A 14,070-nucleotide genomic window follows, 5' to 3' on the forward strand; every position below is an offset into this window, starting at 1 on the left:
TTCACAGCCTAAGTAGGCCTGACACAGGCAAGGGGAAGTTTCAAATTAGAAGGGACTTTTGAGTTTCGCTATTACCCTGGACTGGACCTTTTTTTCCTTTTTTGGATAGTTTTTAGTTGTGCCTTTATTCATCTGAGTTCATTAAACATGTACTTATTTTTAAAATCCCATAAATAAAGTGACCACCGACTCATGTAGGATGCAGGTCACACTTCTGAGAATGATATATATTTTTTCAAAGTAGTAATTCTTATAGGAATCTTATTGATCACGCAGTAGATATAAGAAAGTCAGATATAGTGATATATGCAATCTAAATAAGACAGGCTGATTAAGAATTTATATAATGTTAAAAATATGTATGTTAAATGTTAGCCATATGGACAGATGCACGGAGTGAGAAGAGTATGTGACAGGGAGCTGGGGGTTCCTTTATGATCAGTCAAATGCCCATACAGTGAAATTGCCTTTTCACCTCCATTATAGTAAATAATTCCCTAACAGATACTGGCATTCTACACACACCTAAATACACAAGGATGAGGTTCGTCCTGCTACATATACAACCTTAAATGACATTATCGTGAATTTCCTGTGAGACTCCCACAACAATAGTCACATAAATCCCATGCAAGCAGCAGGATGAGCATCAAGGCGTTTATTCTCTGTGGAGCTTAAAAGACGCTTAACTCTCGATGTTAATATTTGTAAAGAGCATGTGTCACCTTTGCTATACTTAGTTCCCAATTGATATGTACTTAGAATGGGGGAATTTTGATGGTTGGTTCATCTAATGGTGATAACTGAAGAACCCTTAAAATGTGAGAAAATGTTAACAACATATTTTAGTCACTCACTTAACACATAACATGAATCATGTACCGTTTTAACCAAAAAGGTAGAGGGAAGTGCATCTGAATGACAGAGCTTTTAGTTTTTGTCATATATGGTTTTTACTACTAATGAAACTGATACAACTGCTTGTTTATTTATCAAATCACACACTAGTCTGAGTTCTTAGAGAAAATCCAAAAACAGAAGAAATGCTCTTCCTTTTTTCTCTGGGGACTTTGTAGAAGCCAGATAAAATTATTAACTTTTGGAGGTCCCTATTAAGCAGGGTTTTTTTTCCTGTGTGTAATTCTCAGAGAACAAATTAGAACCAAATAAGAACATGCTACAGTAGAAGAAAGTTAATTTTTGGTATACTTTCTATAAGGAAGCAGGAAGCTTGAACAGCTAGGGTCAGGATGTAAAAGAAAATACACCCCTATGTGTCCTGCTTGTGCCAACTACTACGGGAAATGGTTTGGGGGGTTATGCTTGGCAACTTATGTTTAAAAATCCTCTTATGGAGATTTCTCTAGTTGAATAGAAACCATTCGATAAAAAGCCAGCAGGTCCTGTGAACTTAAAAACAATATCCCTCTGAATGCCTTTAATTTACTGCCTGAATTCAAAGTTTCTGTTGGAGAAATAAACCAATAAAACAATGCCAAGGTCTATTTTATTGGCAATGTAAGATGCAAAGTAATTTATTTTTAAACTTCTAACGTTTGAAAACAAGAGCATAGTTTAAATAATGTAATTTTTCCAAAGCTGAATATGCTCATCTGAAGCTCAGTGTTTCTGCTTGAAATAGGACAGCAAGTTCCTAAAACTTCTAGGTGGAAACACTACTGCTTTGATGACCTGTGATTAGGTGAATTGATCAGTCACTGTTGGGAACATCCTTGTTTTCCTTGGTAAGGGTTTAAACCACTCTAGAGAAGATGGGTTTTGCTAGTCTTACGCAGGCATTTTCATTCCAAATATCTCCTGAGAGGTATATAGCACATGCAGGAATCCATCTTCATCCTTTTCACTTTCCTACATTTCAGAAATTGCCATGGAAACGCTCACCATTCAGTGTCCCCTCACCATCAGGAAAAAGGCTTTCAGCTGTATGCCCTTCAAATTATTCTGATTAATTACTCATGTTGACATGATCTGGTTCAAGGAGCTTGGTTTTATCCAGCACAGGGAGCTGCTTCTCACTCTTGTACCTTTCTATCATCCCAGGGATTTTGGTAGGATGTTGCCCTGGGATCAGTTGGTCACTTTCTACTCTTTGTTGGAAAGTGTGGAGCTGTTTGAAAGTCTTTTCGCACAACAGGGAGAGGGAGAGGGGGTTGGTAGGAGGGTCGATGGAGGTGGCTACTGTGACTCAGGCAACGCAACTTCCATTGTATCCCTCCAGACCTACAGCTAGGTCAGCTGGACCAGACTTTTCATTATGTGATGGTGACCAGAAAAATGACAGATCTGCCAGAGATTTCTTCCATAGCTGGCTTAGAATGGATCCACAGGGCAGGTTTGAGGGAGAGAGGTGAGAAGGAAAAATGTTACACACTGCTTGTATCTACCAAGCCCAACTCATTCAATAAACCAGCTACAATAGAATCAGGAGGATTTAGGAACTGACTGGTCACTCATCAAGCAAGATGGTCTCTTTTAGTCACCATTTATCTTGTGTCAGAGTTCAGGACAAATTCTATAATGCCATACAGCCTGGGTCAAGGGAGAAGTTTTATTCGGGAGAAGGGAAGAATTACTGGGTTGGGTCATCAAGGGAAGAGAGCAGGCAGTGTCCGTTCTCCAATCATACCACAGAGAGAAGTCCTGGGCAGGGTCTCTGCTGCATGTGCAGCACGGGTCCACCTTCCTGTGGAGGAGCTGCCCCGGGATCCTACAGGGGGAAAAAAGTTTTCCTCAATCATCTTAGGGTCCCTGGCTGGGTCTGAAAATTAAACTGACAATGACAGATTTACAGTAGAAAAGCATATAGGTTTATTCAATAAAAGTGTTATGTGACATGGGAGTCTTCATAAGGAAATGAAGACCCAAAGAAACCGTTAGACCTGAGTATTTTTATTCTAGGTTTGATGATGAATGGGCAGTTGCGGAGAAATATAATAGGTTAAGGAGCATGAGGTAAGTGTGATAAACTGGAGAAACTAAGCAGGCCTCATGTGACTCTTCTCGTTCCTTGCTCTTTAGAGATAAGGATGCTCCTTTCCTCCAGGTATATGCAGGGTACCTCTCCATGAGGGTTTTATAATCTGTTTCAGGGGAGGAGGGGGTGGAGAGGTCAGTGAGGCCTTCTTGCTTCTGCTGTTTTCTCAAATTCCATCAGCTTTAATAAAAATACTCAGTATGCCAAGGTACCACATTTTGGGGTAGCATGATGAACCCCATCAACACCTTTCCTTTTCTTAGGGCAGGCGTGAGAAATCAGCCTTTTGCAGTGAGGGAGAGACATACTGTGGGAAGCTGCTGTTTACAGAACTTGCCTGGGAATGCCAAGTGTCTAGCACATGGAAACTGTGGGCTTGTGGGAAGTTACATGTGTTGGGAGGAAGGAGTGGGAGGAGGGGACTGCCCCCTTGAGCAGCTGGCATGAGCACCGCCTCTTCCATTGAGAAGGAGCCGCCCATCCCAGCTGGCCCACAGACCTGGCGACCAAGAATGAGCATGTGGTGTTGCTTCCAGATCTTCTGACCATTGTGCTACAGTCCAGAGGTGAAAAAGAAGGAAGAAGTGGGGATGAACCCCAGCTTTCAGGCCAGGACAATGGGACATCTAAAAGAGGAGAAGGAAGGGAGCAGGTAGAAAGAGAATGGATAGGAAGGGGGACGTTCGAAGAAAAGATTTAAAGGTATTTATATTAAAAAGCATCCATTATTTCCTTGGTGCACTGACAAATGAGAATGTGTTTAATACCCGCCAAGTTTAAATGATTTCATCAGCTCTTTTCTGATAAAGTAGGTTAGAAGATAGATAACTATGAATTTATTTAAGACAATAAAAAATTTTGCTCTTTTGCCCTCATTCCATTCCCAGAATAATAGAAAAGAAAACTAATAGTTTTAGTATTCATCAGAGTTTTAACTTTGAGCCAGTGAACAGTTTAGTCCATAATGCTCTCAGATTGACCCTTCAGCAAGTCAGGTCAGTGGGGGTTGGGTGTGGGAGGGGCGGGCTATGGTGCTAAAAACCTGCATCTAGAAATAACATGTGGACAAGGTTATTCATGACAGCATTTTGCTAAATAACGAAGGATTGACAATAACTAAAATAACTATCAAAATATATATAATGACTTTTGATAATGTAATCACTATTACATAAATTACATTACACAATTCATTGGAATGTAATGTAGCTCTAAAAATTATACTTTTTTTGTATTAATACATAATGACATCCACAGTTCATTGTTAGGTAAAAAAGTAAGTTCTAAACAGTGTCTATTCTATGCTATCACTTGTGTAAAAAAAATGGTGATAGTGAGAGTATATGTTCATATGGCCTTGTACAACCAAAGAACATTTCTGGAAAGATATGTAAGAAACTAGTAATGTTAGTTGTCCTCAGGAGCAGACACTATGTTGCTGGGAGCAGAGGTGAGATCTTTCACTGAAATACATTTCATGTCTTTTGAACCATGTGTATAACACATTCTGAAAAAAATATGGTTCAAAACAACATGTAAAACCTTAGGTTTACTATCTCTTTCAGACAAAGTTTGCACTTGCTCATGGCCTTTTGTCAAAATTTCTATTATTTCATTTTTTTTTTTGGATTCTTTTCTTTAAGGCAGGAGAGCATACTTTTATTCTTTTAATTCTGTGGGTTTGGAGTTAGACACAGAGTGAGAACTGGCTCCACCACCACCTGGCTGTGGGAATTTAGGCAAGCTGCCTTACCCAAATATCTTGTTCACAAAATGCTTACAGTGCGGCAGCTAGCTTCCCCTGACGTGAGTGATACAAAAGACAGCAAGGAATAAGTGCTTTTAAAGACTTACTCCAAAGTCACACACCATCACTCCCATCTTATTCTACTCCTTGGAAGCTAGCCACTAATCTAGCCTACAGTCAAGGGGCAGATTATACCTCTTGAAGGGAGGAACAGCAAAAAATTTGTGGACGTATTTTAAAACCACCACAAAAAAGTAATCGTGTAAGTTATCATTCAAACTCAGACACTTTAAGAATACAAGGTGGTGTTACTGATAACCAAGTCTGGACAGTAAGGGTAAACTGGGGCCCTCCTGCGTAAACCAGGATGTGTGATCAGCGAGCTATAGGTCTTTTCATAGCCTCTCAGGAGGATAAATCTCAGACCAAAACACATGTGAAATATCTATTACAAATTGTCTCCCAAACACTCATATTTCTTGCTCTGTAGGTTCAGTGAAATTCTGCTCATCTAGGAACTCCAACAAGCATTTTGCCTGAAAAGCTATTTCCCAGGCAAATGAGAAAATTCTCTGACTGAAGATCGTCTAAATTTTTAATTGGACCAGACAAGAAAATCCTCCACTAAGAGAAGGAATGTGGGACAGAAACGTAAATGCAAGAGTCTGTCCCAAGGTTTTAGGCTGCCAGGCTCCTCAGGTGGCACACTATTCATTTTACCATTGAAAAAGATCTTAAACTATCTTTTAAAATCTCCTAAAGTGCAGATTCAGATAGCAATTTTTGAAGCTCTTGCAGAAATGTCATCCAGAGTATGGCACCTTTCAAGCGTAGATTTACAACTAGAATACTTCAAGTGTTAACAAGAATCTCCTTGGGTGTAGATTAAAACTAACTTAAACAGACACCTACTTATCACTTTCTATGCTGAAGTACTTACACTAAATTTTAGCCAGTATACAAAACTCAATAACCTGGTCCCTAAGCAACCTTCAGATTTTAATAATTCCATGAAAAACTATCATTTCAAGGGGGAAAAGGGGAATTACAGATAAGAGAGATTCAGACTAGTAGCAACGGATGTTTTTCCCACAGCAGTTTCAATGATAAAGTATTTTCTTTAACAGCATATGGCTATAAAATCTAAACAGAGTAAATCCAGACCTGGATTACCTCTAGTTTTTCTTCGGAGTTGCTGCCACCCTTTTTACTTACCACAGCAGCACTATCATTAGTGCCTTTGTCATTTCTTTCTATTATGAATAAAACCCCAACCATCTACTCAAGCAGAGCCGCTGTTTTTCAGCTCTTTTCCAACCTTTAGTCCTAGTTCTCGATTATAATAACATCGTTACAATAGCAGCACATCTCCTACCTCGATGACAGTGTCACGTCCACCTTACATTGCCAAAATCCAATGCAGAGAAAGAAGTGTCTTTCAGATGCTTTGTCTGATTGATATTTGAGGTGTGCCATAATTTAGCCCAGCACTATCCTGTAGAAAAATAGTAGTAGCTACATATGTAACTTAAAATTTCTAGTAGTCGCATTAAAAAAAAATAAAATAAAAAGTTAATTTTAATAATATATTTTATTTAATCAATATATCCTGAAAGTGTTCAGACTCTGCCACCCCAAAATATGCCAGGCTGGTGTAAGAATTAGTTTGACTGAAGGCAGTTGAAAAAAAAAGCAGATACAAAAAAACTCTCTGCCGTCTTCTATTCTCTTAAGAAAGGCAGGATGATTCTTGATCACTGGAGACAACTCTAAACTCGTATTAGCCCAGATATGGCACCTGAGGAATCGACACCAACAAACCTTGCCGAAAGAACCCTTATCTTCCGTTGTTTTCCCCATATATTTGCCTTCCCACAATTTGCCCCCAAAGCTCAAAATCCCTTTCCTTTGTCTTGTTACTTCTCTACAAATTTTACTGTTTTTTTAAGATGCTCTATAAGCTTAAGTCCTAATCATCTTTTTGAGTTACTCTTCACTGAGTATTCCTATGTTTATGAGCGATGCATGCATTAATAAAATTGTTTGTTTTTCTCTTGTTAATCTGCCTTTGGTCAGTCTGTTATAGGGCCCCTGCTAATGAACCGAAGGTAGGTAGAGAAAAAACAAATTTTTTTCCTCCCTATAATCTAAATATTATTTCAACATATAAACAATATAAAAATATTAATATTCTATTTTTTGATCAGATATTCAAATATGGTGTGTATTTTACATTTACAATTTTACATTTACAGCCAATTTCTATTTAGACGAGACACATTTCAAATGCTCAGGAGCCACATGTGGCTAGTGGCTACTCAATTGGAGAGCATAGGCTGTTTCTACCAGACTTTGATCCCTTAAATTCCTATCAACTACAATTCTGTTCTTCCTTGAAAATACTCCAAGATAATTTGCCACATATCTTATAGGCACTGTTCCCTTTTCTTGGAAATTCCCTCCTCTATCTCAGTTTTTTTGAATCTTGCTTTGTCGTCTCAAATGCAAGACAAAGCTTTTGACCTGGACCAGATGTACTCACTCACTTAGTCTATCGTAGATTATTGTAATGTATGCACACGTATTAGTTTATTTTTATTGTCGTCTTGAGAAGAAGTATTGAGATTTGTTTTTGTTTCTTTTCTCAGGCCTAACAGATTGCCTCCCATATACAAGGTACTCAATAAGCAATGGTTGTTTTAAAGTGCATTGCACTGAATTCACTGCAAAGGAAAGGAGCTTGTCTATTAAAAATCAAGTAGAAAATTGATAGCTAGTGAAACATCTGCACAGCAATATGTTTTCTACCTACTGGGAAACCAGAAGCCTGCTGACAGCCACTCTATATCCAAAGCAACCATTAATTATATGGAAATTGCTCACGTTATGTGGTAATTCAAAAAAATCTCCATTGTTAAGCTGATGACTATCTTTAATTTATATATTATCACTTTGAGGCTGTGCAGGGCTTCCCATCCCTTTTTGGCATCTTGTCTACTAACTTAGCTAGAATACTGTCGTCTCTTTTAAAACTGCCTGTTAGTCTGCATCAGGCATTGAGTTATTGAAAGGGATCGGAAAGAAATGGTGACTGCTTTGACTAAATATTTACAAAGTGCTCACTCACATCTCCTGGTCCCATCTGATCCAAAACGAGAGTTCTGTCTGGGCCTGGAAACAGCAGCGCTGGGACACGAGATTTCCTCTCTGAGTTCTGTCTTTCCAGCTCTGCGTGTTTTTGTCTGCTGCGAGGTTGTGATAAGCACTGATCTGCCTTCCTTACAGAGGTTTCAGGGCTGAGGTTGAGTTTCTTTCCCAAAGAATATGAAAAACTACCTCATACCGAAGACTATTTACTGATAGTATCTAACATGTTACTTCTCATAAGTATTTGCATTGTATTTATTTGACAATAGAAATGAAGGCTTTGTGGGTCTCCGATCTACCCTGAGCCATACCCTTTAGACTTTCCTGTCTGTATGAAGACAGGCTTTTCATTCACCTATAATACTAGATATTGCCAAATCTCAAGTAAAATGAGATTATTCTATGTTAAGAACTTGGTCTTTGGCATGAAAATTCCTGGGATATTGAGCAAGTTCATAAACTTCTCTGAGCTTCATTTTATTTGTAGATAAAACCATTTAACTCATAAAATCATTGTGAGGTTTAGATAAGATACAGTATACATTAAGAGACTGATACATAGTAAAAGCCCAGTGATTATGAGATATTACTCACAAAAGAATAAGTAACATGATTTTAATGCCTCCTGCAGGTCAGACCCTATGCTAGCTTTTCAGGTCATGACCTACATGCAAAAGGGTTATTGTTGCTGTATGCGTGTGTAAACAGCTTGCCCAAAGGTAAGCAGCCCAGGGGCTCCAGCCGATATCTTGACATCCTTGGAACATATTTGTGAAGGGGAGCAGAATATGCCACCACAAAACATGCCTCTTTGGCATAAGGATTATTCTGAGCTTATTATTTTGAAAAACTTCAGACGCAAGGAAGGCTCTGGAAATAGAAGTTACCCCTTTTGTAAGGATAATTTACATTAGAAAGTGAGTCTGTAACAGGAAGAGATATTATTAGAGATCATTTTTCACCTGAGAGACACATCTGCAGGGCAACCTTTGTTTACCATACATTTCCTCTTCTTGCCTTCTAGTGAAGTGCCTTCCCCCTTTGAAGCCCCAGACCCCTTTCCTTTTCCTTAGGACAGGATGGTACATAAGCCTCAATACTCTGGCTGCCTTTTGAACCACATGTCTTTGTGGGGCTCCCATAACTAATTAATTAAATTAATTTTAAGGTACAATTTTAAATATAAATGTAAATTAATTAAGTACAATTAAAACTTTTTTTTCCCTTCTGTTTATCTGTCTTTTATAACAGGAGTCTCAGCCAAGAACCTGGAAGAGTAAAGGGAATATTATTTTTCCTCCCCTCCATTTGGCATACCAGGGGGCCTCAGAACATCAGTCGGAAGATTTGCTATAAAATACTTGTCCCCCACTATACAAAGGAGGGAAATTGAAGCTTGGAAAAGTTAACGCCACATCGCTCTTAAGTACCTAATAAATAGTGGTGCTATTGATAATAAAGAGAGGTGCTGGAACTATTTAGTCAAACCAACATACGCTTATTATAATATTTGTGTAAGTTATATCTTCATTAAACTTTTTATTTCGAGGCAATTGTAGATTCACATGCAATTGTAAGAAATAATGCAGAGAGCAAGCGAGAGATCCCATGTACCGTTTACCCATTTTCCCCCAATGGGAACATCTTGCAAAACCATAGCACAGTATCACAACCAGGATATGCATGTGGATGCAGTCAAGGTACAAAACATTTCCGTCACCAGAATGCTCCTTCATGTCACCATTTTATAGCCACACCCACTTCCTTCCTACGTCTACTCCTTCCTTAACCCCTGGCAACCACTAACCTATTCTTCATTTCTATAATTTTATCATTTCAGGAATCTTATTTAAATGGAATCACATGAGTTTCTTGTTGCTTCAGACTGTAGTAGATGACAGTCAGAGCATAGATGGTCTTCCGTTGAACTATAAATATGAGTGTAGGGTATACGAGGGGCTTGAAGGTTATAAAGCTAAAGAGGTAGACAAGGGCTGGATCATAAATGCCATATGAAATAATTTGATATTATTCTATGGGCCATGGCAAGCTGGTTAAGGATTTTAATTAGGAGATTAATGATTTCAGATGTGTGATTTAAAGAGCCCACTCTGGCTAGGCTGGAAGCAGAAAGAACAATCAGAACATAATGTCAGTAGTCCATGGAAAAGATTATAAAGAGCTGAACTAAGCAGGGGCAGGAAGAAGGGGAGGAAACTCATAAAGATGATATGAAAGAGGAAGCCCAGGACTCTGGCTCGGGTGATTGGTTAGGGAGCAGGGCCATTCACCAGGACAAATGAAAGACAAGATGGGAACTAAGAGGATGCGTTCAGTTTTCAAATACTCATTTCAAGGTACTTGTGGGATATCTGTGGACAACATTCAGGAGGATATGTGGGGTGAGAGCTCTAAAAAGAAGTCTAGTCTGAAGATAATGATTTGTCAGTCTTCCACTCACATGTAAGTGGTGAGATCCACAGTGACAGAAGAGGACCCAGAGAGACCAGGGACACAAAGAGAAGATACAGAACAAGGCAAGTTACTTCCTTTCCATTTCCTTAACTTCAAATTGGGTATAATGATAACCATCAAGTGTATATCATATTTCCAGGGGGAAAGTATGCAACACAAGGCTTAAAACATTATAGAATTTTATAAACTCAGGGTATTACTACCGCAATAATCTTAAAACATGGAACTATAATGAAATACTAGCAAGTTTTTAGCTTTTTTTTCCTTCTAGCTAAGCACTTTTTAAAACTTTTCAACATGTGATGCTCCTATTTTTGAAGAATTCAGAAAGGAAGACATGCAATTACAGCGATATTTTGAGTAGTTGTTTAGGCATAAACAGCAGCTTCAACATCCAGAATCTTATAATTAAGGGCAAGTCCTCAACCAAGCTCCAGAAAAAGTGGGATGGGACCAACTAAAGCAAAAGCATCAGATCCTCACTGAAAAAGTTTAAAAGCAACATCCGAATGTACCTTTTCTTCCTCCAGTACATTAGTCTCTGAATCCTGCATTTGCACATTGTTCTGAATGCCTTCTGCCAACACAAAGTTGACACAAGTGGAGGAGAGACAGTCACCTGTGAGAGAGCCCTCTTGCAAATCAATCTCTCCTCCCCTCTATTTCTAGCACGAGCCCCAGCCTCCTCATAGGGGTCTTATTTCCTTCTTTTTCTTTATATCTTTTTGTTATTAATAGGATTCATGGATACTATAGTGAAAGCACAGAGAGAACTCCAAATTGGTTAATAAAGATAATGCACAGAAGTACCTAATCGTGCAAAACTTTTGATGCTAAACCATAATATACTCTATGTATCAGAGAACTGAAATCAGGAATTTCCAAATATTCAAAAGAATTCACAGATTCTATCAAACTTACACATGTATTTATCAAGCTGTTCCCCTTTTATGAGACTGAAGGAAACAGCAATCGTTTATTCGAAGTCTTCCTGTCACACTGATCAATGAGCTCTTTCCTTCTTCTAGCCAGTATCTATCTGGTGAGGACTGTGAGCAAGTTACAGTGTTAGGCTCCAGATGAGGCCTGGGACTTGGGTAGAGAGGAACAGCTCAAAAAATCTATGGTCTGGTAGATACTAGTGATTTAATAACATCTTGACTGAGATATTATCAAAATCTCTCTACATATTTAAAGAATTCCGTATTACGTACGTTAAGGGACCTAAGGAAACCAGAGGCATACATTCTGATTCTCCATATTTGCTAATTCTATTTTTTTTTTTGGATAAAGCTATCTATAGTGAGTTGTCTTATTTATCACTGCCTAATTTCAAAGAGAGTATGAGCTAGCAGTTGAGGGTCCCAAGTTATGAGTTGAATAAAGGAGACATAGACCAGAACAGTACAGAATAACCAGAGGATGTGCTAAGACTACATCTGCCCAGAGAACAAACTGAGTATTACTGCAGGAAGTCACTCTGCATCATTCTGAAGCTTTGCTGAATATAGTTATACACCAAGCCAAGGCCTTATATCAGGAGGACGGATTCATGGTTTAATAATGGATGAAATTCAGGAAGATATAGGGGTCCCCAACTCCCAGGCTGCAGACCGGTACCAGTCCGTGGCCTGTTAGGAACCGGACCACACAGCAGGAGGTAAGCAGTGGGCGAGTTAGCGAAGTTTCATCCATATTTGCAGCTGCTCCCCATCGCTAGCATCGCTAGCATCGCTGCCTCGGCTCCACCTCAGATTGTCAGGCATTAGATTTTCATAGGAGCACCGGTCCCTTGGGGCCAAAAAGGTCTGGGACCACCACTCTAGGAAATCCCATCCACCTCTAGCCCATGTCTAGGCTTCATCTGAATTGGGAAGGCTTACTCTCAGTTACCAGCAAACTGAGTGGTGCTGAGAACAGCCCTCTGCATGGAAGAGCAGGGTGACACTCCACCATGTGGCACAATGGAGCTGGGATGGGGCGGGAGGCGGAAATCATGTTGAGGGCGGGTGCTGGGAATCAACATGGACAGAACAGACCTTTTGAAGGTCATGGGGAAAAGGTAGTGTTGGGGACAGGGAAAGGTAAAGAAGGGACAAAGCATAAGAGTAATTTTCTGCTTTTACTAGAATTCATGGCTTCTTATTGCTTCTAAATACAGAATGAGTTTTGCAGGCTGCCTGGCTCTTCATTTTTCCAATAATGAGAGTGAGGAATACCAGACAGTTTAATTAATCACGCATCCAACAAATATTTATGGCGCACCTGCTATGTGCCAAGTTGTTCCAGGAACTGGAGAGACAGTAGTAAATAAGTCAAGCTCATATTCTGGGGAGGAGTTGGGGTGGAGGATAAACATTCCAAAGAGTAAAAAGCCAGCATCCTGGTAGCACTGATCATTCCAGTGCCCTTGACTCAAGTATTCACCATTTTACATGTTTGCATCTTCTTAGCCTCCCATCTACATGCTCTGCCTATGTAGGACCACCGGCATAGCAACGAGCCACTCATTCTTGACCCTTGTACACTCGGTCTGAGTCACGCTGTTCTCACTCTCCCTAGTCATCCTTATGGTTTCACTTTCTGCCCCATTCACTCCTATGCGTTGTCTGCAACGGAAGCACGAAGAGCAGTTTTTAGGATCTGACTAAGACCCACTGCCTGAGGTTCCACTCCCCACTTTCCATTTTGATAGACTTCCTGGCACAACCATACCTAACCTGCTTAGCCCTTGGTTTGCTACAAGTCCTCAGCTTTTGTACGTGCCTCTCCCAGTGTTCGCATGCATGTACACTCTTCTCTGCACCAGCTGTCACGACCCACCAATAAATGATTCCCAGCACACTCAGCACTCCAGTGCCCACTACATGTGCTGAGAATCAACAGTATCTGTCCTCCTTCCCCTGCACAGCAGGCTGTACTATGCCTGTAAGCCCGGCAGGGTGATGCCCACCTACCCTGCACCAAGACATCCCTCAGCCCTATGGGAACTATTCTCCTGGACAACTGCCCTCTTAAAAAAAACAAACAAAAACTAGAATGACCACCTCTCTGAGATTTGGGCTTAGATACCCCAAGGAGGGTTGAGGAGCAGAAGTGAAAGCCCCCAGCCTCTGTACTTGGGCATTAACTAACTGGAACAAGCTTGAGGTTGCATCCTGAGCTAGGATATTTGTGGAGCGCTTCCCTGTAGCACTTCTAATCCTTTATTACCATCTGAGGGTGTTGTTCAGGCATCGTATATCATTATAAGCATCATTACTGTTTGCATACGAGATAATTTTACCCCAAGGTAAAAGTAAGTGGTTGATGTTGGTTGATGACAAGTTCTGTGTAGAGTTTCTCTAACAGATGGTAACACCTGAGAGGCAAAGATTTTCTGTCGAGATCCCTTCCCCTCTTTGGGGACAGGTATTGTGATTTGTCTTGGATCTCACTTCTTCCTATTCCCTTCCTTCTCTTCTCCACTCAATAATTTAGGTCATTTGCTAGTCTGCAGGAGAGTTTGGGACAGAAACACTGTCCTAAAGAGCTACACATTAAATCAAAGGTGTGGCCTCTGGTGAACTTCTCTGTGTCAAAGAGGATCAGACCCTCCAGGTGCATGTCCTGGGGAGATGAGGCATAGATTCATGAAGCAGAAAAAGGGTCATACAAAGCAATGTAATAAAAATATGCAAATTAACACCATAGGGCTATAAATTCT

The 14,070-nt window shown here is 39.9% G+C and overlaps 1 pseudogene; it reads right to left on the reverse strand.

Moving 5' to 3' along the window:
* Positions 1-1,788: 1,788 nt before the first annotated feature.
* LOC120615136 (microtubule-associated proteins 1A/1B light chain 3B-like) lies at positions 1,789-3,515 on the reverse strand (annotated as a pseudogene).
* Between the last annotated feature and the right edge of the window lie 10,555 nt (positions 3,516-14,070).

This window comes from Pteropus medius, unplaced genomic scaffold (genome assembly GCF_902729225.1).
Source record: "Pteropus medius unplaced genomic scaffold, Ma_sr-lr_union100, whole genome shotgun sequence".
Lineage (NCBI taxonomy): Eukaryota > Metazoa > Chordata > Mammalia > Chiroptera > Pteropodidae > Pteropus > Pteropus medius.